Below are 22695 nucleotides of genomic sequence, written 5' to 3' on the forward strand. Positions count from 1 at the left end.
ATCGTCTTAATTCTGTCAAGCTTTTGGTAGCAAGGACATTACAAATACATTTCAGGTATTCAGCAGAAACTTAAAACACTTAAGACACTTCTAAAAGGTATATTAACTGCATCCCAAAGTATTCCACTCTGTCATCCATCCCTGTTTATCTTAACATGTGTTCCAATAGATACCAAATATAATCCACTTCCTCTAACTAATATTGGCTCTTCCTTTTTCCAACTCCCTGTCCTTGTTTGGCCCCAGTTGACTAATCCTGGAAACCATCAGGATGGATTAGAAAACAAGCCCAGATTCTGTCAAAATAACTTAAATTATGACTGACAATCGACTGCAATTAATACAGTTGTTACAAATGCACAGCAAAAAGACACCAATGATCAGTAATTATACAAGTTATACTGATGCATTTCGGTGATGTATGTTTGTGGTCTATAATCTTCTGAGAGCACTATAAAGAGCACTTAATTGATTACGAGATGCTCTCCTACTGTATAACAGTGTCAAAGCTCACAATGGACAGCTCCAAATTGATGCAGCAGAACCAGAGGTATCATCTTTTGTATTCCACACACTCTTCTTCCTTGACAAAACCCAGCTCCTACATTACCCACAATGCAACTCGACCACCCACAGTTCAGTTGGAGATTCTAGTGTGTTATCCTAGTAGCGGATAGCATTGAGATGCTAGCCTCAAGCAGAGATGAGGAGCTGGCTACAGAGGTCTGGTAAACTCACTGCTTTTTAATTCTACACTCCCTTTTTTATTTTTGCAAACTTGTAGTCTTCGGACCCAACTGACACTGACTCAGGTGACATCACTTATCCGATTTTACACAGCTCTGGAACCAGAAAATGCTTCATACAACTTATTTCACATAAAGATTAGTACCTTCCAAGCACTGTAAACAGACTTTGATGTGTAAAACCGGTGGGGTCATATTTTCATTTGAATTATTGTAATCATAGTCATTGAGTAACTTGTATCGCATGCTTTTGATATAAGCTTTTCTTCACACATTAGTTTGAAAAAGGGTGATAAAAATGTAAATACTGAGAAATCATTCATAAATTTCCTGTAGTGCCACAGGCCTGACTGTGAACAGCACAGCCTGCCTCCACTCGCCTCAGTGTTTTCTCTCAATGTCACACTCAAAGCTGAATGAATCACAGTGTTGCTGCTTTGATGACATGCTGCATTAAATAACCCGCATGTTCTTCAATCAGAGGATCACCGCAGTTACCCAGAATCTTATGTTGTATTCCTGTGATCAATATGATTTGGGCAAGACTGAAGGACAATCTGTCAATCTGAAGTGAAAAAAGCCTGTTACTATTTAAATATTACTGCTTGAGTCTACAGTCATGTTGGCAGCTTTGTGTCTGTACTTAAGCACAGCGATGCTTTGAACTACATGCTATGGCAACATGCTGATATTTAGCAGGTATACAGTTTACCATTATCACCATCTTCATTTGCTGATAGCACTTCACATAAAATACAGCTGATGCTGATGAGATTGTCAATAGTTTTGCAGGTATTTGGTCATTAACCAAAGTAAATTTTTACCTGATGATGCTAGAAAAAATCATTATAATTCATCCTGAGAGGAACATGAATGTATTTACAAAATTTCATTGCAATCCACACAGTAGATGTTGAGATATTGAGTTGTGGACCAACCCACTGACAGATTAACATTGCCATCCCTAGTCATGCTGCTAATGTGGCTAAAAATTGTAAAAGGAATCATTTGTAACTGCTGCAATTGCTCTGGGTACTGTTTGAATTTAGTGTTGTCACTGTATTTTTCTTATGATAAAGAAAGTTTGCACCTCTCATCCTTGTTGGCTACTCAGCAGAATGCATCCAATTAAATCTAAATAAACGTTTTAAATGATTTTGCCACATCTCTGAATTCCCTGTTGTACTTAAAAAACAGCTGATTGTGCTGAAAGTGTGCTGTTGTAGACTTTATACCTTCTAAATGTATTGTTAATTCACTTCATCATTTTTCCCAGCCAACATTAGCTCATTGAGACAATGGACGGGAAGTTTTTTGCGCCGGAGTGGACTAACTTCAGGATAAACTTCAGTTGTCCCGTAGAGAGCTAGGATAATGGTTGTCCCAACAACAGGAGTCATGACGACAGACGAGCAGCATGACTTCAACAATTGTTGGGTGTAACTGAAAGACATAGAGGGGTAAGTGATATCCTAGAGGGTAAATGTTTACCTGACTAATTATAAATTCTGTCCCACAAGCACTGTCTTTCCCGTAACAGCACACACATGCGCTCACTACAAGTACGCATGGACGTCCACGCCGGCCAGACAAAACGTCATTCGGTTAAGCTCAGAAGGACATCACCGGTATGCCAGTGTTGATCTCAACACTGACAAGCCTGAACGTATCCTCAGTAATGTTTTTCATTCCTTAAATTGTGGGCATGTGTTTGTGCATCTAAGAGATAGAGTTAGCTAAAAAAAAAAAAAAAAGGCAAGTTAATTCATCATACAGTTTCTACTGTCCATTTATGTACAGTAATTTATGAATCAGTGGAGTAGCGAGTGGGTTAGTTGGGATTTATCCATGTCAGAAAACAGCAGCGATAGCGGATATGTGTTGATGGTGTCAAAATGTCGCATTTGACTCATCAGACAGACATCACAGACAAACCCTATTTATATTACTTCCCCATTTCTTCTCTCTCTCTCTCTCTCTCTCTCTCTCTCTCTCTCTCTCTCTCTCTCTCTCTCCCTCCTCTTGCTCTGTCTCCCCTCCCAGCTGTGTATGCTAGATCACATTATATATTAGAACTTCATGTATAATGGATCAGCTCACAGACAGTGGATCTCTCGCCATCTTCACTGTGCTTTGCTGGCAGCATGCCAATTGGTTCATTTGCTGCACTTAGTAAAAACCAACAGCTTAGCCTAGGAACCCGACGAATCGACGAGCTCATGTTTTATTTGCTCTGGCAAATATGTCTGGTCTCTCTCCCATTCAGACAGATTTCCAGCCGACCAGATCCTTGCCGGGCCAATCACAACCATTTATCTCATTAGGGGCATGTTTGATACAATGACTGACACAACTTTCTGTTAAAGTACTATTTTCAAATTCTGATGGCAAAAACGACAACACTCGTTCACAGACATATTAATGCTACACCATCACAGCTCAGCACTGCCCGCTGTAGTCTGTTTACATTTCACTCAGCACTAGGTCTCATGTTTCATTGTAGGTCTATCCAATTGCGTCCAGAAGCATTTTGGTCCTGGGCCGTTGCTAACGCAATCAAAAATGAGCTGAAAGGTTCTAGACTAACTTGCATTTGTGATGTGGTCATTGCGATGTACTCTTGCTTTCTCTCAAATTTAGAGCAGGAAACAACTTTCTCCTCTGTTGAATTCAAAATGTTCTCAGCCACTCTAGACTTGGGTCAAAGGTCGTAGCAGGTCATGTGTAGCCCAAAGGTTCTTTGTTAACGCCCATAAACATTTATTTCAATGATATGTTTTGATCCAGCACCCATCCTATTGGGCACATGGATGTGCCTGTTTCATTATCATTTCACAATGCTAACATACTGATGTTAAGCAACGTCAATGTTAATGGAGAATGAGTTAAAATGTTCCCTGGGAACATGAGTGTGTGTTTCAAATTTCATAGTCATCCATGTAGTTATCAAGATATTTCCCTAAAAAACTAAAATGTCAATTTGATGGTGGCGCTCAAGTCAGGGGTGAATGAATGTCTGCACAAAATGTAATGGCAATCCATGTTCAGATAGTTCAGTCTGAACTAAAGTGGTGGTTCGACAGAATGTAGGAGCATCCCTAGAGCCATGCTGCCAGTGTGGATAAAAGTTACTTGGCTGTCTTTAAATATTACGTTGATTCAAGCAGACAGTTGGAGCGACTTAAAGAACTGGGAGCTTTAGCATAAATCACTCAAGATATCTGGTTACTTGCGGAACTTTGTAGCCAGTGTCAAATTAAATCACCTTTTGTTTCTGGTGGGTATATTTCTTTTCCAGCACTTGTCTCACTTGTCTACATATTGCTCTTCTCTTTTCTGTTTTATCAATCTCCTCTCTCCTCACACATTTTTTATTCATAATGATACTCATCAGACATCATTTGTCTTTCAGTGTAGAAAGAATACTAATTTGTCCAAACATACCTTAACGCAACATTACACCACTGTGGAACTTCCAAGTGGGGGATCAAATGAAAGTCAAGGGTGTGGGTGAGGGCTCAGGGGAGAGAAGATGAGCTGATCACACACACAGACACACACATACAATGCATTGATGGGCAGAGGTGGGAGAGTTTAAATTTTATGCTTCAAGAAAGAGAGTGAGAAAATTTAGGGCGATTCAGACTGTGACTATTTGAGAGCGAGCATTGCAGATGGAATGGAAGTATTTAGGGAGTAGAGATGTTGAGGAGGATACAGCGATGGTTAATGTACAGTGTGAGGAGATAGTAAAATAAAAGGGAAGGGTAGGGAAGGGAAGGAGGAAAGACATACAGCTTAAAAAACAAAGGGAGTGTGTTTAACTGACTCCCTTATTTTATTACCATTAATGGGTGAGATAAGAGATTTAGATACGGGTCAAGAACACTGAAAGCCAGAGAGAGAAAGAGGGAGTGAAGGAGCGAAGGGATAATGCAGGTTTATAAATCAATGTGATGGAGTGATGGTTTTCAATTTCACCTTCAGTCAGATAAACTCAAAGAGCAGCGTGATGATTAGATTCGTCCACATGGTCATCGATGAACACACACACAGTGGCATTGCAGGCACATGCATGAACATCACAGTGTGAATGTGTAAGAGCTGAAAGCCGCAGTCACATTTCAAATTACTGTCTGTTTTAGGGCGTTTTTACACCTACCTCATTTGGTCCGGACTTTCGGACTTTTCAGTTTGAGCCAAACCAAAATTACAGGTGTGAAACCTCCCCCGGACCACGGTCCAGATCCAAAGACCAAATTTTGGTCCGATAAAAAGAGGTGGTCTCGGTTCGGACCAAACTGAACCATGGTCCGTTTCGTTTATAGTGTGAAAGCATTTTTTGGATGGTTTGGACTTTCGGACCAAATATAAGAAGCTCTGGCAGGCTCTCCTTGTGTTACAAGACCAGGGAAGCTCCTTTAAGGAATAGCTCGGTGCTCAGTGTGTAGGCTACATGAGAGAGTGTGTGACGGTGAATGCGCTCAGAGCAGACAGCTGTCGGCTATCAGAGCAGAGAATACATCAGCAGTTTATTTGTTAAGTGGTAGTAAATGTACAGTGTAGGTTTCCGTTTGTCTCTGAATAAATGCTCCAGAAAGAAAGTTCCCGTATCTTTGCTTCTTAACATCACAACAAAACAAAAAAGAGCCGCAGCAGTCAGTTGAAAAAACTCCGACACAGAGAGAGGATACGAGAGGACGGGGAAGCCCGTCTACAAACCAATCAATTATAACTATCTGGAGACGCAGCTCAAGTGTGTGATGACGGCAGAATGTAGTTTTGTCACGTATAGATCTTTAGTGCGCTTGCATAACTGCAGTATGAAACCAAAACTTACCGGATCAAATGTATACAATGTAACAAAAACATGAACCTTGGTCAGGCCCTAGTTTCGGACTTTCAGGTGTGAAAACGCCCTAAGTGCTCTTTCAACTTTACTTTTTGTATTACTATCACCGCTCTCATTGCGTCATTTTTCAACTGCAGCGGCCAGCTGTTTTCAGCAAATGCGCCCTAAAACCCTTACTGTTGTATGTTGGTACCTGCTCAGCACCAACATACGACATAGTGGCGCATTTAGCAGCTTAAGAGTCAGATACTTACCTCAAGAGATGTTGGTGACAAACAGAGCTAAAAGAAAGTGAATACTGGACTTACATTCATCAGGTCAGGACAGAAACACCACTCCAAATTAATTATAATGTCCCTCTGTAACTGCTGGATGAGTGGGTTTAACCATACTAGGTGCCATGTGCAGATAGTTTTGTAGGCAAGAATTTGAAAAATGTTGCCACTGTATATGAGAAAACACTGAACTTCCAAGGTTCCAAGGTTTTGCAGAATTGTTTTTCTTTTACTCATGTCAAAGTGTTAGAATGAAACTTGCCGCACCTGCAACTCTACTCTCCGTAAAGAAGGCTCAGCAATTTAAAACATCTGTAAAGCGTGCAGCCTCATGTCCCGCCGTCCTGCGGTAATTTCTTGGATTACATAATTAACCACAAGGGCATCTCACGTTGATGACATCAGCATCAGAATGAGATTAATTAATGTGATTTTCCCTGACACATAAAATGTGTGTGTTTAACCAGGCAGGGGCAATCTGCTCCTAATATGCTGTGTGTGTGTGTGTGTGTGTGTGTGTGTGTGTGTGTGTGTGTGTGTGTGTGTGTGTGTGTGTGTGTGTGTGTGTGTGTGTGTGTGTGTGTGTGTGTGTTTGTTTGTTTGTTTGTTTGTTTGTTTGTTTGTGTGACCACATGCGTCAGAAACCAGTCTGGGTAAATGTTGATTAAATCAACAATTGATTTTATAGAGCAGACCTTCTCTCAACACACGTGCGTGTGCGTGTTAATGATATGTATAGTGTGCAGAACAGAGAGACTAAAGTGAGGCTTCTTGTGTGATCACTCACCCCGTACCTCAACCTACCTTAATGAATAAATAACACAGAGATCAAATGGAGGAGTATACAAAAGAAAATATACAGAACATGAAATATGCAAGACCTTCTTTTACAAAAAGCTCCTTCTCTCTCTGAGCGTGTTAACAGCGGTCCGAAACTTTGAAGTTCTTGCAAGAAGCACAAACCATTCTATTAGCGTTTTAGATGTATCATGGCTGTAGACTGTTAGGCTTGTTTCACAGTAATACCGTAGTTACAAATTAAGAGACTTGGCAATTTTTATACCTCTGCATTACACTATGACATGGCCGTTGTTTCATTTTGTGCTTGTCTGTCTCCTATATGCACCAAGCTCCAATTCACCTACTCATTCTTGGCTCCATCGATTGCATCGATGTCAACTCCAAGAAATGGCATGAACATGGTAGCAATCAACAATGTTTGTAACAAAGTGTCCCTGTGCTGTCATTTTTACCAGGAAGATAACAAGCACCAAATCAGTGTAACACACACCGGCTGCATTGGCGAGCATCACGTCATTTAACATGCATCATTGACAACCATAGTACACATTGTACGTGTCATGCAGACAGACCATATAGTCAAGATACAGCATTCCAGGGAGCAAATGTGAAAAACTGCTCTTTTTTTGTGGAGAGTTGGCATGTGTTGACACTGAGAAATAGGACAATGGCGTATCTTAACAAGTTGATGTGTGCCAGCCTCCACTGTATATTGACATCTGAATTTTAGTTTGAAACTGTTACATAATCAATATGAGGAGACACAGGAGGGGCAGGGTGTGATACTTCATCATTTACTAGCACAAGTAGTAGTAAATGTATACAGTATGAAGTCAAATGTAAGTCTATTATAATGTACTGTACTGTATATGTTCAAGCCTCACTTTATGCCACACACTGAAAATGTTACTCATTGAGCAAGTAATCCAATATACTGCAATATGGACTCCTGAGTCAAAGCAATCACCTTCTTCAACAATGGCCCCAACAGGCTCCATCCACAGTCCGGCTGAATTAGACTTGCCAAGTTTTGTTTCACAACAACCCTCTTTGTCAGTGTATTGATTAAAAAAAAGTTTACCCCGTGAAAGCTCCAGCTTTTTGACAATAGTATCATCAGAAAGAAGTTAATGGATAAAAGACTTTAGCCTAGTTTGTCTGCCCTTATGCTTGAAGACAATATCTATATTTTATAAATGTTCCCTGTCTGTGCTCCTACCTATCTTGACGAGGCAAATCAAATCGGCAGCCATCATATAAAAGAGAGTGGTCTGATGTCTGAGGAAACCACGGAGCCCGCGGGCAGGACATCTTAAGATATTACTTCTTGGAGAGTGAACGCAAGCACAGAAGGGGGGCAAAAGGACACAGAGGGAGAGAAAGGGCTCTGGTGCAAACACAAGCACCATCTTGGGGCAGGTTTTGCATACCAGGTGTACCCGGAGCACAATCTGGAAATCCGGAGGAATGGGATGGGGTGGGATACATTGTTCAATCATTTCAGCCTCTCTCATCCCCTTTTAAAGCCGGAGACAATATTCAAATGGCCTGGGATGAGAGGCGAACTTCTCTGAGGAGAAACTTGTCAGTGAGGTGCAGAGTATCGAGGTGCCAGCACAAAAATAAAATAATATATAAATACTGTGAACAACACACCTCCTGAAATTACAGAAGGCCATAGAGGGCATGTGTGTAACAGTTTTTTTTCACACAGGGCTGCAAGTAACACTTATTTTTATTCACAATTAATCTGCTGATTGTTTACTGGATTAGTTGTTTCACAGCCCAAGGTGATATGTTTAGATCGCTTGTTTTATTTGTCAGTCCAAAACTCAAAGATATTCTGTTTATTATTACATTGCAGCAAATCAGCACATTTGCAAAGTTGGAACCAGTAATACTTGACATTTTTGCTTAAAATATGACTAAAATTCTTAATTGATTATCAAACTAGTTTCGTATTCATTTCCTGTTCATAATCTGAATAAATTGATAATTGAGTAATTGTTGCAGCTCTCTCACAGAATAATAATTGTATATAATAAGATTTCCCTTATTACTATCACCACATGCACGCAATTAGTCCCTTTATGAATATAACATTGATTTATGTCTAATGTGGCCTCTATGGGCTACCGTAAACTAATGGTTGATGACTGCAGGGACACTCTCAGCCCCTAAAGGCATATTACAGGGACTCTGGTTCCAGCTGCATCAGGACATAATAATTCTTCTGTGCAGATGTCGACTGTTAGCAGCAAAATAACCGGCAGAGATTGCATAATGTCTGCTGATTAGATGATTACCCACGTCTTTACAAAATATTTGTTGCATGCAGTTTCAGATGACATCAGCGCCTGTTGTGTCATAATCACAAAATAATCATTCAGCAATCACCTTAGAATCAAGCAAAATAGAATATTTACACCCATTGTGTGACCAGCTTTGTGCAGCACTTCATATCACACAACCTGCCCCTTTTTTTTGAGCCACAATAATACCAAAGTGATATACCAATATCAGTAAGCGTCTGCACATTCATATTCATGGATTTGTAGGAAAACAAAAAACACACAGAGAGAGAATGATGGCTAGAGGGGGGCAAAGAGAAGAGATATTTATCGTACTCTAAACTTTTCATAATTACATTTCAAGTGACCATATGCCTCTCGTTAACCATGAGCAAAGAAGCTGCAACACGCAATAGGCCTCCGATATCCATGGATTCATATTCTGTGCTTTGTCTTTCTTATCACTTCATCCGATGTCTCAAACAACAACTATAGGTTTGCAATAATTTACAATAAGGGCCACACAGTTTGAGTAGTCACCAGGGGACAAATGAGGAACAATGAGGAAGCAGGAATCAGGAATGACTCATGAAGAAGGTGATCTGTTGGACTGATTCACAGATCAGAATCAGAATCAGAATCAGAAAGGGCTTTATTGCCAAGTACGTTGCACATACGAGGAATTTGTCATGGTGTTGTTGGAGCATGTCACACATACAAATATAAGAAGGATAAAAAGAATATAAACAATATAAGTATAAACATATACACACAGTATGTATTAATAACGATAAAATTAAATTAAATAAATAGTAAAATAAGTTAAACAGTAGTAAAAAGGAACGCTACAGCAGAGTAGGTACAGAGTAGGTACAGTAGGTACAGAGTATTTACAGTGGGGTGTGGAGAGAGTCAGGATGGATTCCGGGCCTTGTTAATAAGGCTAGTGGCGGAGGGGAAAAAACTGTTTATGTGGCGTGAGGTTTTGGTCCTGATGGACCTCATCCTCCTGCCAAAGGGGAGTGGCTCAAAGAGCTTGTGTCCGGGGTGGGAGGGGTCAGCCACAATCTTTCCAGCACGCTTCAGAGTCCTGGTGGCGTATAGGTCCTGGAGCGGCGGCAGATTGCAGCCAATCACCTTCTCAGCTGACCGAATGACACGCTGCAGCCTGCCCTTGTCCTTGGCAGTGGCAGCAGCGTACCAGATGGTGATGGACGATGTGAGGATGGACTCAATGATGGCTGTGTAGAAGTGCACCATCATTGTCTTTGGCAGGTTGAATTTCTTCAGCTGCCGCAGGAAGTACATCCTCTGTTGTGCTTTCTTGACGAGGGAGCTGATGTTCAGCTCCCACTTGAGGTCCTGGGAGATGGTAGTTCCCAGGAAGCGGAAAGACTCCACAGTGTCAATTGTGGAGCCACAGAGGGTGATGGGGGCAGGTGGGGCTGGGCTCTTTCTGAAGTCCACAACCATCTCCACTGTCTTTAGAGCGTTGAGCTCTAGATTGTTTTGGTTGCACCAGGTCACTAGGTGGTCAGCCTCCCACCTGTAGGCGGACTCGTCTCCATCAGAGATGAGTCCGACGAGGGAGGTGTCGTCCGCAAACTTCAGAAGCTTGACGGACTGGTGACTGGAGGTGCAGCTGTTGGTGTACAGGGAGAAGAGCAGAGGAGAAAGAACACAGCCCTGGGGCGATCCGGTGCTGATGGTCTGTGAGTCGGAGACGTGTTTCCCCAGCTTCACATGCTGCATCCTGTCAGACAGGAAGTCAGTGATCCACCTGCAGGTGGAGTCAGGCACACCAAGCTGGGAGAGTTTCTCCTGAAGCAGAGCTGGGATGATGGTGTTGAAGGCAGAGCTGAAATCCACAAACAGGATCCTGGCGTAGGTTCCTGCGGAGTCCAGGTGCCGGAGGATGTAGTGGAGGGCCAAATTGACTGCATCGTCTACAGACCTATTGGCTCTGTAGGCAAACTGCAGGGGGTCCAGGAGGGGGTCGGTGATGGCTTTGAGGTGTGAAAGCACAAGGCGCTCAAAGGACTTCATAACCACAGAGGTCAGGGCGACGGATATTCATTAACTAATTATTACTCAATAATTCATTAATATAGGATCTCCCAGGCTGTTCTCTGTAACTCATCATTATTATAGTGCTCCATTAGGTAGGGAAGTACTTATTAACGATTAAGCAATTATAAAGTCGTTCATGATACGTTCATCACTGTTTTTTAGCTACTCTATAAAATTTGATTAGGAGTTACTCATTAACTAATGGTTCACTTGAAGTTAGTTCCTCATTCGTTCCCTGGTAACTTCTCAAATTGTGTGTCCTCGACATTAAGCAAAATCCAATCCAATCATGTTTAGGCTATTTGTCACACTCATACACAGTACAACTTGTAGTGAAATCTGTTTTTGCTATAGCTCCAGAAAACACGTACAAATAGAAACAAACAGAATAGATTAGAATACTATAGAAAACAGATATATATATTTCAAAAAGAAACTATATCAGTAGGTTACGATTTAGAGTGAAACAGTGAAACAGTATAACCAGTGCATATGCAATGACAGGTAATGGTGAATTATATGTGTAATGGTTAGTTAGATCACCAAGTCATGATGAGGACAAGCAGATAATGAATTAAAACACAGTGGACTTGGTTTGCTGTTCATACAGATTAAAACACGACAGACCAGTTGCTTGTTGAAAGAGGAAAAGGTTATTTTATCTAAATCCTCTAATTCCCTCATTGCGATAAGAAGACCACGCACTCGCGTGCGCACAGACACACAAACACACGCGCGCGCGCACACACACACACACACACACACACACACACTATAGCTATCCTAAGGCAACCTTAAAAAGTTGAGGCTGCCCCTCTCTTCCAGGATAAAACAGTTTGGACCACAGGGAGAAGCAAAGGTAACCCCTAAACCAACAAACCGAGTTTTTACCTTAGCGTCCAGACCTCCTCGTGCGCCTCTGGCACCCCCACACCGCCCGCTGCTCATCTCGCGGCCCGACCCATCACCGCTGGTAGAGTGCAGAGAGCACAGCCAGCACGCATCACCGTGTCCAAAGGTGGAGAAACAAATAGGCTAAAACAAAGGCGCTGATGATGAAAATAAAGAAATAAGAAAGAAAGTCTGGACTAGGGAGTTCTCAACTTTTCCCTTGTCCAGTTCTGTCCAGTCTTACTATTGTTTCTATAAATCACTTTCCTAAATGAAATCTCGCTCCTGTTGCAGCTTTGGACTAAAGTCAGTGCATCGGACTGAAAGAGGCTGAATGGTCCGCTGTTAGTGCTCTGCGCTCCCGATATCTGTCACACAAGTCAGAATGTAGAGGCTAACTTCCGGTGAAAAGTTTCAAAATACAACTCAAACGGGTGAACGTGTTGCATCGTTTGTAGAAGCACTTTCAAAATGTGTGTGTGTGTGTGTGTGTGTGTGTGTGTGTGTGTGTGTGTGTGTGTGTGTGTGTGTGTGTGTTTTATTAAGAAATCAGATACAGCAAAAAATGGAGTATAGGTGATTTTTATGATCTGAGGCCATATACTGTAAAACAGAATGTAGCAAGGTTATATTGTCATGTAAATGTGAATATTTTTTGACAAAAGACTGCAAAAATGCAGCTGAAGAAAAAGTAGTAATGAATCAAAGAATACTGTAAAATATATGAAATATAGAGACATAGCCTACAAGTGCAATAATGCACATAGATGTAGACGTGTGTGTATATATATATATTAGGGCTGTCAAAATAACGCGTTAATTTCGATTAATTAATCTCAGAAAAAATAACGCGTTAAAAAAATAACGGGAGACGAGAAAGTGCTGCCTGGATCATTAATTGGAACATTTACTTGTAAAAATCTTCTTCCTGCCAACCCTGGCTACCGAAATCTGGTGTCACTGATATGTCTGCGCTTCTCTCTGGTGCTCTGAAACAGACGGCAACACAAACACCGCTGCACGTGACGCTAGTTAACACTATACTCAACAGCAGCTAACGTTAGCCTACCACTAGCTAGTAGCTGGATTAAACCATAGACTGTATATAAGAATAGAAGATTAAACACGGTTACAATGCTGACAGCTAACGCTAAACGGTGTAAAGTTTGACTGTTTTACTGTAGAGGATTCAACACCGGTATGTAACAATCTGCAGCTGCCGGTTCAGGCACCGTTAATTATGTATGCGATTCATTTCGATTAATTAATCACAGAGTATGTAATTACTTAGATTCAATTTTTTAATTGATTGACAGCCCTAATATATATATATATAAATATACATGTGTGTGTGACTGGGTTTAGACATGCATTTTAAAAGCTCTATATGTTTAGTTAATTTGAAACTCCAAAATGAAGTAATCATTACCAGTATGTTATAGCACATGTAGCCTATTAATGAATGAGGAAAACATACAAGCAAACAAGATAGTTAAGGTTAGGGTTAGGTGCCTTGAAGTCAACGGTCGCAGCGCTGACTGAAAGGAGACGTTGGGGGCTTAAACACCATCGAGCTTATCATATCAGGCAGTTTCTTTTGGACCAGCGTGCTTCTATGCCTTTATTTTGAAAAGTCACCTTAGTTCCGGTAAGATTGTTCCTACATACTGTTAACTTCATCCAGGTCTGTTCCCGTCCGGTGTTCCTTATTGAATGTGGATCAGTCATTGTATGTCCTTTCTGACTCATGGAAGGCAGTGTTAGCCTCCTCACAGTCCAAAGGAATTTCAAAGGAAGTGATCATAGTGTTTAGTTTGGATATTTCTTGGTGTTTAAAAGAAATACTATATTGCTCCACGATGAACTAGCACACCATAGTGTCTGTATGGGAAAAGATGAAGAGGTAGGAGGAAGGGCAGGGGGGCATTGAAAGGTTACACTCAAGCAGGTGTGGGCTGAAGAAAGCAACAGGTAGGCACAATCCCCCTTAGAATATACATCATTAAAACAAATAACAATAATAATTCTAAGTAGCCTATAGTATTTTTGTTTTCATTTTTCAAAACAATTTCCTTGCGTAATTCTACATTATGAGGTTGAATATTAGCCTGTGGACAGAAGAGACTTCTGAAGCATGAAACTAAAGTAAAGGGTGCGTCAGAAAACCCACATTTTCACGATTGGCTGCCTTCTGCCCCTCACTTCTCGCTTAGTCCTATTGCGTGTATAAACATGCCTGTGAAACACATGCTGATGAAGCAATGAGACTTGTGAGGGAAACGATAGTGGAGACCCCGTTTGTTATCTATTCTCTGACTAACAGTCCCATGACTTTCAGCTGCATGTCTCAGTATCATAGGATGCTCAAAAAGGGATAAAGGGTTACAATATATGGAAGTGCAGGGATGCCAAGATTAAAGGTGCAGTAGGTAAGACTTATAAAACTAACTTTCTGTCATATTTGCTGAAACTGACCCTATGTTCGAGAAGAACTACATGAAGCAGGTAATTTAAAAAACAAATCTGGCTCCTCTGGCACCACCTAGAGCCTGTAGTGTGATTTGCAAAAATCCACAGCTCCCTGTTCAGATGCACCAATCAAGGCCATGGGGGGGGGGGGTGTCTAACTGTGTGTCAATCACTGCTCATGCACACGCATTCATTCTCCCTTGTGGGGGGAGGGGCTTAGGAGACCGTTTTGGGGAGGGACTGAGAAGTTGTTGTTCAAATTTTTTGGCTAAGTCCTAGATCTTCTCAATCCTACCTACAGCACCTTTAAAATTAAATCACTAAGTTAAATAGAAAACGAACTTGCCAATTTCTGTGCAACAAAATATTATTATTTTAAAAATAATGTTTATTTTATTTGATTTTCATGCTTGGAAAAGTGTTTTTTAGTATTCTATTGAAAATTAGTAGATTATTTCCATATATATTTTTTGTCATACACACAAATTTTTGCACACAAATGACAAATGACATTTCAATTTGACAGAATAATTTTATTTTCATGCTGCCAGTCCTTGACTGTCATACGCACAGTAATATACATTAATTGTACAAAAACACAGATGGCAGTAGCAGTAGTCTCTTGATATTTGACCTGTTAACCAATTGCCATATGTCTTGTTGGTCGGTTTTTATTTTGATGAAGGCGTTGAGTTGAGTTCTTTTAATATTTAGCAAGCATCCCTGTCCCTTATGAATTTCCATTTGTTATGCTACTCTGCATTAATAAGACAATGTGATTCATCATTGCTCAGAGAGATTTCATTCAGGGTCAGTGCCCTAATAGCAGCACAACCTCACTGATCATCAGTAATCTGAGTTGAAGTCGTAATGGTGGGTAGAGGGTAGAGGGTGGAGGTCATATGTTGGCATCAGCAATGTTGACCAGGAGGAACTGATGGGATGAATAGAAGGATGCAGCTAAATATGAATGGATAAGAGTCACGAGGCTTGACTGGAGTAATGAATGAAGCAATAGGGGAGAGTGAATGAAGCAGTCCTCCTGAGTTAACCCTTACCAAATGGCTTTTTAAAGTAAAATCATTATGCAAACTGTACTGTCTTGGTCTTAGCCGACTAAGATTTATTTAGTCGTTTAGTCATTGTTCATGCTTTTTCTCATGCTGAATGACTTATTTCCACATATCTGTTAAACACAAAATACAAACTAGTGCTATTGCATAATTTTGTGGAGAAACTCAGTTTTATAGATCTGTCGATTAAATCAACTAATCAATAAGTCAACATATCATATGAGTGTTAGTCAATCAAGAATTTTTCTTTAGTCGAGGACAGCCCTACCAAATAAATGGTTCTGATTACCCATTTCAAATGTTATCACTCCATTGAATGGCTGTTATCAGTGGCATTTGAACTCTTTTGCCTTCATTCACCACTGAACAACTCTATAGGAATGAACGGGGCCGCTGTATCCAGTTCTCTTTATACATCAATGGTTTCACACAAACACCAGTCTCCGGGGTGAAAGTCCTGTGTTTGTTTGACCAATCCACCACCACAACCCTATGCAGAGTTTCAGCCTTTTAATACTACTCCCTACCATTGTCGCTCTTTCTTACAACATTATCTTACAGCGCCACAGTCAAGCCGCTGCTCTTAGGGGTCTAATGACGTGGATGGTGGATCCAGCTTACCAATAGATGATAGCAGCCTACTAAGAGTGTATGCCCTCCAGCCCTTGCAAAGCAGACAATCGCGGGCGTGTTGTGGCTGCTATGTGCGCATTATGCTTAGTTTTATACACGCAGGTGCCATTCTTTGCCTCTCCCTATGTTTTCTTTCACACTCGCAGCTGCCCCTCGATTGTTGAATTGGTGCGCGAACAGTAATATCTGTGTGTATGAAATTATATAACTTGCTCATGAGCATGTTTTATAGCACTCTCAACATATGACATAATCCTGACGCCATAGAGTAGGGCCATACCACCTCATATCTACAGACTACAGCATGGTAGTGATAAACAACTGGTAACACCCATTCAATTGGCTGACAACATTCAATGCTTATGGTTCTGTTACTGGTGTTAAAGGTGGCAGTTCATTTAATGTATTGTATGTGAAGACCCTCAGCTTTGATCAGACTTGGAGAGAATCTGACCTTAGTGAAAATAACACCTCACACCATAATCATTATTCTGAAAAGGATGTGACTAGTGAGGCTATTTTGCTTATAGCAGGACCTTATGCAGACAAGGCCATCATGGCTGCCACGCTCTTTGAATAAGAATTACAAAAAGCTTCAGGATTCTCTGAATCACATTTTTGCCGAGACCTGGAGATGTAAATGAGAATCCATTAATCTGAGTCCTGGCTCAGCTGTCTCAGTAAGCATTATTGTTTTTCTACCTCTGCCTTACTCTCTGTCATATTGCAAGTGGTCTTTATGAAAAATGCAATTCAATATGAGAGTGGCCTCTGAACTTGGGCTGTTGCAGCCTCGTAGGTACTTACAGTAACACAGACCAGAGAGCCTTTAAAGGATGATCCTCTAATGTATACAGTACAGTATGACACGGAAATATGGCAACAACATTCATATGTCTACCATCATTTAATAAAATGTGTGTACAAAATACAAACACACATGAACATGTGCACATATGCATGTTTGTTTACATGTTTAATTCTATGCAATAACTCTGAAAACTGTGATTTATACACTGTGATTCAAACTGTGAAATTGGACTAAATGGCAAGGTTCAGAGAGAGTTGAAAGCTGAAAGAATCTGAAAATGTCTTTTTCCAGTCAGCTGATAGTCCTTTGTTGAATTAACAACTAATTCATTTACTTAGGCACCTCTGCCTCACAGCAAGAAGGTTCTGGGTTCGAATCCAGGTTGTTCCGGGCCTTTCTGTGTGGAGTTTGCATGTTCTCCCCGTGTTTGCATGGGTTTCCTCCAGGTGCTCCGGTTTCTTCCCACCATAAAGACATGCATACTAGGACTACAGTTGAAAATTAGCCGACTGGCTAACACTGGCGCATTTACAGAAATGTTGATTAATGTGCATTGTCCTAATCAAATAAACTTACAAACGCACACACACACATTAACAGATTTAAATGTACACGTTTAAATATGTTAAATGTCAGGGGCGCCCAGATAGCTCAGTTGGTAGAGCAGGTGCCCACATATAGAGGTTTACTCCTCGACGCAGCAGGCCCGGGTTTGACTCCGACCTGCGGCCCTTTGCTGCATGTCATTCCCCCTCTCTCTCCCCTTTCACGTCTTCATCTGTCCTGTCAAAAATAAAGGCTGAAAATGCCCAAAAAAATAATCTTTAAAAAAAAAATATATATATATGTTAAATGTCAGAAAGTATAATTGGTGTACTTTATGAGCCTGAATGAGGAGAAAAAGACATCAGACATCAGACATCAGCCCATTGACATCAGAGCTACCATCTTAACTTCAATTGTAATTTATTCAATAAGTTGTCAATGCAAAACTCTCACACAGTTCTTCACTCCCCATGACTTCATAAAGATGTATCTGGGCAATTCATTTGTAAACATTGTGCAGATGGCAATTGCAGATCTTCATGATAATAAGACACTTTGTTACCATCTGCTCCATCCAATTAACTTATTTTTAATTTCCCTCACTAATTGTGATTTAGCCTCCTTTAAATTTGTGTGTGTGTGTGTGTGTGTGTGTGTGTGTGTGTGTGTGTGTGTGTGTGTGTGTGTGTGTGTGTGTATGTGCATGCGTGCATGTGTGTGTGTGTGTGTGTGTGAGAGAGAGAGAGAGAAAGAGAGAGAGAGTTGGGTTAATAAAGAAAAATAAATTGTCATCTTAGTCCCGGTACTGTTTCTTAAATTAAATCTTGATCAGAATTATCTGACAAATACAAATTCACAGTTTCCTCTGAAAATAGTTTTGAAACTCATTAAAAACCCATTACACACGAGAATAAAAAATTAAAAATAAAGAAACTGGTTATCTGAAAAACTGACCCGCTGTAGGGTGTCCGGTAATACATTCTAAGAAATCTTGATAACCTCTCTATAATGTACTTCCACTTCTGGGAATCTTGAATAACAATTCAGTGTAGCCTCACAAACAAAGATGTTTATTATGTTTCCTCCAGCTAAAACCATCTCCAAATATAGATCTTGCCTCCTCCTGGCTGATCTTAAGTCATCATTGGTATTATTGTGATTATTGTCATTAAATCATCATCATTATAGTTATTTGTATTTGAGTGTGCATGTGTGGATGTATTTCCGTCTAGTAGTGAACAGATATTGTTTCTTATTTCAGATGTGATATCAGGCAAAGAAAATGGTTAGTGCCCTTGCTTTATTACTCGCAGCACACAATCCAACCTTATATCGAATACGTACTAACCTTGTAAGAACGACTTTCAGCTAATATGCACTTTTTAAATTGAATAAACTGCAAAGTGCCCTCAAACTACATTATTTCATTTGCCTTAAATATTTTAGGATGGTAATGTGCAATACAAATGCAATATAACCATGTGGCAATAAGAAACCCTGATGCTATAACGTAACTTGTGCACTTTTGGTTGGCTCCTATTTATATAAGGTTAGCTCTTATTCAAATATAAATCTTATATACATTTATACATTTCATTACTCAACTTTTAATTATATTTTAGCTTATTTCATTTTTATATTATTATCTTATGTTGTTATTTTATAGTATATGTTATTTTAGATAGACTTACAGATTTATTTATATTTATTTAATTGTTCCAGTACCGAACATGCATTTTATCACTTTTTAGCGCACCCTCGGGCTGTCACAAAGTAATCTCGTTGTGCTACACAATGACAATAAAGTGCTTGAGCTTGAACTTGATTGTTGGTTGTCTGGCTTTAAATATTGTTCTCATATGTTGTGTGGTTATTTGAACATGAATGTCTGAATAAACACTTCATTACAGATTAATGTAATAACCACAACAGATGCCTGTATTTACTTGTTGATTTAGGTATTTGTACATGTGTGACAATGGATGAAAGGGGCCCATTGAGCATATGTACAGAGCCCAGATGTATGTGCTGCACCACTGGATGTGGTCACATGAGCTGGAGTGAGTGAGCAACTGAAAAATATGATTCAAAAGAACTGTGATCTGCATATCAATCAGTATCTCTAAAGCTTGAAAAACATCCTGCCTCCTACATCCAAGGCCTCCCCTGGGAAGTAAAATTGGGTTTTTAGTTGTTTCAGGCTATTGCCATGCAGTTTAATAGAGTTCAATTTAATTATTTTTGTTTTGAATATAAAGCAACTGAATCTGAAACATAACAGCCATGAATGGGAATCATTTTATGCACATATGCAAATGATCCGTGCTTGTCTTTTTCCATATATGCCGTATATTCCCCTCCCCCTCTCCTGACATTTCTAAGAAATATGGTTTTACTAGCTGTTTCCTGTAGTGCTTTAAAGTGCCCATATTATGAAAAAATCATTTTTTCTGGGATTTGGGGTGTTATGTTGTGTCTCTGGTGCTTCCACACACATACAAACTTTGAAAAAAATCCATCCATTCTGTTTAGAGTGAGATACAGTTTCTGAATGTGTCCTGCCTTCAGTCTCTGGGTGAGCTGTTCAAAATCAGCATGGCTTGTGACGTCACAAGCCGAAACGAGCAGGCTAACCGCAACCATTAGCTCGTAGCATTAGCATGCTAACGCTAATGCTAACGCTAGCATGCTAACGCTAGCATGCTACCTCGTTCTCAATAGCAAAGCACTGCTACAACACACACAAGTTCACCATAATCTACAAAAGAACTACTTCCATGTGCGCCCTCATTTAGAAGTCTCCCAGCTAATCCTGCCTTGTAACTGACCAAAGTTGTAGAAACAGCCTTTCTTTTACTGTCTATGGAGCTAGCTAGCTGACATGATCTACATCTGAGCTACTGGGCATGTGCAGTGCAATCAAAGATAGTACAGAAGAAGAAGAAAAAAAGAGGTCTCACTCTGTAGCTAAAACAGAGACCAGCTGAAAAGAGGATCTGCAGCAGTGAGAGAGAGCACTGCAGTACAACAAAAATATGGTGTTTTTTGAAAATTAAACCATGTAAACCTATTCTGGTACAACCTTAAAATACAATATGAACCTGAAAATGAGCATAATATGGCTGCTTTAATGGCCTGAGACAATGTGGCAACAATCTGCTAGTCCAAATTTCCCCAAACACACTTGCATTACTTTTACGCCGGCAAGTAAATAATAACAAAAAGTGGAAATGTAAAGCTAAAGAAAAATGTGAGTAAAATAGAGGAGGAAGGGAGAGGGAAGCAGAGAAACCACATCATGAAGTTATTAATGGATGTTTCACAGACACACATCACTTCAATTACACTTAAGACAGAAACCTAATAGAAGTCAGCTTGCAATCATAGACCAGGCCTTTCACACAACTACAGACATGTGTGCTCATATATTTAACATGCCCCCAGAGACATAAATTTGCTTTTTTTTCCCCAATCCCTCTAATCCTTCCTTACGCTCTCCCTCGCCCACACCTAAAACACACTAATTCACCACAAACAAACACACACACACACACACACACACACACACTCAGGGTTAAATGTGTCACACAAGAGGAAACAGGTAATTACACCACACAAATACTATATGTCTCTAAACTCCTTGTCAGTTGTTTTTGATTTGGTGACAGGCAGGGGCAATTCCAGGATTTCTTAAGTGGGGGACCAATAATCAGTCACGGGGGGTCGAGGGGCAGGACATTTTTATCAGAATACAGCATAGAAAAATCTGCTTAGATATATAGGAAATATTGAATGAGATAAAACAACACAATTTAATTCTGCTAAATAAAACATCACATTCATTATTAATTTCACTTGTTTTCAATTGAATCAAATTGTATATCCAAATACAATACACATTTTCTATAGGCTCAGTTTGCCATTTTTTTTAAAACCAATTCCAGTGCTGGTGCAATGGTATCAGAATTTGGGATAGTCATCATGCAAACATTAATTGGTCATGCGACAAGGGCTGGGAAAAGTATTCTGATTCTGATTGTGAACAGTACTCTGATCCAATGGAAATCACAATTGTCAAGATGACAGCACTTTAGCCCAATGGATTGGGAGGGGGGGGAAGGGGGGGGCAATCATATTCCAGGGGGGGCTGGTGCCACCCCTGCCCCGTTTCTAGCCCCGCCCCTGGTGACAGGAGAGTGTGTGTGAGGCTGCGAGTCAAGAGGGATTATCTCTCAGGTCATAAACCACAAAGCCTGATACATCGCAGATAAAAGAAGAACTCATTCTGATTCTGCCTGCCTACCTGCCTACACACACACAACACACTCTCGGCGTCGGCAAACATCTGTAGCTCCCCCCTTTTTTGTTCCACAGTCAGGCAGAGGGTGAGTTATGATCATTCACATATTCCTCCCAGCAGAAATGTAATGTGAGTGTGTCAGAGAGAAAAAAAATGTCCCTATTGTACTCCCAATTTATAACGCTGTTTTTTGGCAGAGGCATTAGTCTTATTGGTTCTGATGAAATCATAAAAGTGTGAGAGGATGTATGTGTTCTGGTTTGTTTGTGTGAGAGAAAAAGAGAGAAACTCAGTTACACACTGCCCTCTGGCATTTCTCTTATACTCTTTTCTAACAATAATTACTGTACCTCTGATACACCCCCATTCCAGTAGTGTTATATCTGTTATTTAGTTTTCTTCATCTGATCCTGCTAATTTCTTATCACTGTAACAAGGGTCACACATGAAGGTAATGTGCATTTTCAGTTTCGTGAATATTGTATTCCAGCCCTCTATCATTGATATATATATATATATATGAATAGATATCATCTTATATTCAAAAATATAAAAAGCTCCAATTTGTTGCAGTTGTTTTGGCAACAATTGCTAGGATTGCAATTTAAGTTTTATGTTTTACTCTTTTCAAATTGCTGGTTGTCTGAACAATGCTCTGAGTGGGCTGCGAGGACCTTGCATGAGATGAACTGACAGCAGGTATTGAACTTCCGTCTCCACAAGTGTCATTGCCATACGTGTGTGTGTGTGTGTGTGTGTGTGCGTTTGTGCGCGTGTGTGTTTGTGTGCGTGTGTCTGTGTGTGTGTGTGTGTGTGTGTGTGTGTGTGTGTGTGTGTGTGTGTGTGTGTGTGTGTGTGTGTGTGTGTGTGTGTGTGTGTGTGTGTGTGTGTGTGTGTGTGTGTGTGTGTGTGTGTGTGCATGTGCGTGTGTGTGTGT

General features: G+C 40.3%; 1 protein-coding gene across 1 annotated transcript in view; it reads right to left on the reverse strand.

Annotated features, from left to right (window-relative positions):
• Positions 1 to 12285, reverse strand: part of gcgrb (glucagon receptor b) — a 53738-nt gene extending 41453 nt beyond the window's left edge. Inside the window, exon 1 of the mRNA XM_031289200.2 lies at positions 11927 to 12285. The gene's annotated coding sequence lies outside the window, so the exon portion shown is untranslated. The remainder of the gene's footprint in view (positions 1 to 11926) is intronic.
• Between the last annotated feature and the right edge of the window lie 10410 nt (positions 12286 to 22695).

This window comes from Sander lucioperca, chromosome 4, assembly GCF_008315115.2.
Source record: "Sander lucioperca isolate FBNREF2018 chromosome 4, SLUC_FBN_1.2, whole genome shotgun sequence".
In the NCBI taxonomy this organism is placed as follows: Eukaryota; Metazoa; Chordata; class Actinopteri; order Perciformes; family Percidae; genus Sander; species Sander lucioperca.